At 64.6% G+C, this 2767-nt stretch overlaps 1 non-coding gene across 1 annotated transcript; it reads left to right on the top strand.

The window, feature by feature from the left end:
- The first annotated feature begins 631 nt into the window (after positions 1-631).
- On the top strand, positions 632-750 carry LOC131866124 (5S ribosomal RNA). Its single transcript, XR_009364756.1, has one exon. It is a non-coding gene; the product is annotated as a 5S ribosomal RNA (ribosomal RNA).
- The last annotated feature ends 2017 nt before the right edge of the window (positions 751-2767 follow it).

The following is a 2767-nucleotide window of genomic DNA, read 5'->3' on the forward strand; positions in this document are numbered from 1 at the left end:
GGTCCCATTTTTTTTTGTCTCGCATCCCACTTTTGGCCTGTGGCCTTTTCGGGGTCGATTCTCGTTTTGGGCATCAGAGCATGTTTCTTCTCCTAAAACCCAATATTTGTTTATTAAGTCTCGGAACACATTTTTGTTCTCGTGGACCCATCATGGGTCTTGGAACGCATTTGTGGTCCTTGGGTCCCATTTTGCATCCCGAAACTTGTGTTTTGGTGCTTGATCCCTATTTTGGGTGCCCACCTTGCACCAAGTGCGCACCCGGGGCAAACCGAGCGCCTTGGTGCACCGGGGCAAGATCGAGCGTGCACCCGAGGCGCCCCGAACATGCACCAAGGTGCACTCGGCCCACATGTGAGCGCAGGTCGTTGCGCCCGAGGTGGTGTGTGGGCACCGCGTTGCAGACGGGACACTGCACGCACACGACGCCCCCTCCAGGTGCACGCACGTAGGCCGGGCCGGGTGCACACCCGACGCCCTAGCAAGGTGCGCGCACCCGGGCAGGGCTCACACTTGGCGAACGGGGCGCACTTCGCGAGGGAGGGTGTGCACCTCGACGGGGGTGGGTGGCCGGGGTGGATTCGCACGTGGGTCGCGGTTTGCTAAGTACACACTGCGACAAGCTCATAACGGGTGCGATCATACCAGCGTTAGTGCACCGGATCCCATCAGAACTCCGCAGTTAAGCGCGCTTGGGCCGGAGTAGTACTGGGATGGGTGACCTCCCGGGAAGTCCCGGTGTTGCACCCTTTTTTAGTTTTTCGCCGGGCGTCGCAATGCTATTTGAATAAACCTTTTGCCCGTTTGCGTTCTCGTCGGGGCCGGGCCGGGCCGGGGTGCGCTGCCCGCACTACCGCGCGCGCGGGGGGCGACACCGAGCGCGCACCCGAGGCGCCCCGAGCACACAGGCCACGGTGCAACCCGGGCGTTGTGCGCGCACCCCGGTGCGCCCGAGGTGCTGCGCGCGCACCCAGGTGAAATCGGTGTGCACCTCGGCCAGTGCGCGCTCGGTCGAGTCGCGCACGTTGGCCAAGGTGCACGGTGATGTTTCTTACTCTAAGGTTCCGCACCAGACGCCCGGGACAGGTGAGCGAAGCTGGGCGGGGCCGGGTGCGCGGCCGGGGCAGGTGCACGCAGCTGGAGAGAGCTTTGGAGCACACTTCGGAGCGCACCAATGATGCGCTCCATTCAAAAGTTTCCTGAAAAGGCAAAAAAAGTTGAGATTATAGAATTTCCCACTTGAGAGATTGTAAAAAAAAAAAATTTAAAATGAAGGAAACGCGGGTGCCAAGGTGTGCGCAGCCCAGCCAAGGTGTGCGCACCAAGGCGCCCACCCTGGCGAAGGTGCACGCAAGGTGCGCACCCGAGGCAAACCGGACAATTAACCCAACTTTCGACTTCGCGCGCACCTTGGAGCGCACTTCGGAGCGCTCCTTGGTGCGCACCAATCTTGGGCACCTCGGAGTGCACCATGGCGCCCACCAAGGTGCGCACCCGGGGCAAACCGAGCTCCGACTTCGTGCGCACCTTGGAGCGCACGAAAGGTGCGCACCATGGCGCCCACCAAGGTGCGCAGCCCAGCCAAGGCGTGCGCATCAAGGTGCGCACCCTGGCGAAGGTGCGCACCCGGGGCAAACCGAGCTCCGACTTCGTGCGCACCTTGGAGCGCACAAAAGGTGCGCAACCCAGCCAAGGTGTGCGCACCCCGGTCAAACCGAGCTCCGAATCGTGCGCACCAGAGGTGCACGCCATCGTGCGCACCTTGGAGCACACTTCGGAGCCCTCCTTGGTGCGCGCCGATGTTGCGCACCTCGGAGCGCACCCGGGGAAAACAATGCAATTAACCCGACTTTCGACTTCGTGGGCACCTCGGAGCGCTCTCGGGTTCGCACCTCGGAGCACACCGAGGTGCGCACCTTTGATGCGCTGCCTTCACCAATTTCCAGAAAAGGCAAGAAAACATTGAGAAGGTGTGCGCACCGAGGTGCCCACCCTGGCGAAGGTGCACGCGAGGTGCGCACCCGGGGCAAACCGGGCTCCGACTTCGTGCACGCCGCACCTTGGAGCACACTTCGGAGCGCTCCTTGGTGCGCACCAGGGCGCGCAACCCAGCCGAGGTGCCCACCCCGGCGAAGGTGCACGCGAGGTGCGCACCCGGGGCAAACCGGGCTCCGACTTCGTGCACGCCATGGTGCCCACCGCGGCGAAGGTGCACGCGAGGTGCGCACCCGGGGCAAACCGGGCTCCGACTTCGTGCACGCCGCACCTTGGAGCACACTTCGGAGCGCTCCTTGGTGCGCACCATGGTGCCCACCAGGGCGCGCAACCCCGCCGAAGGTGCACGCGAGGTGCGCACCCGGGGCAAACCGGGCTCCGACTTCGTGCACGCCGCACCTTGGAGCACACTTCGGAGCGCTCCTTGGTGCGCACCATGGTGCCCACCAGGGCGCGCAACCCCGCCGAAGGTGCACGCGAGGTGCGCACCCGGGGCAAACCGGGCTCCGACTTCGTGCACGCCATGGTGCGCACCGCGGCGAAGGTGCGCACCCGGGGCAAACCGGGCTCCGACTTCGTGCACGCCGCACCTTGGAGCACACTTCGGAGCGCTCCTTGGTGCGCACCAGGGCGCGCAACCCAGCCGAGGTGCCCACCCCGGCGAAGGTGCACGCGAGGTGCGTACCCGGGGCAAACCGGGCTCCGACTTCGTGCACGCCGCACCTTGGAGCACACTTCGGAGCGCTCCTTGGTGCGCACCATGGTGCCCACC

This window comes from Cryptomeria japonica, unplaced genomic scaffold (assembly GCF_030272615.1).
Source record: "Cryptomeria japonica unplaced genomic scaffold, Sugi_1.0 HiC_scaffold_132, whole genome shotgun sequence".
In the NCBI taxonomy this organism is placed as follows: domain Eukaryota; kingdom Viridiplantae; phylum Streptophyta; class Pinopsida; order Cupressales; family Cupressaceae; genus Cryptomeria; species Cryptomeria japonica.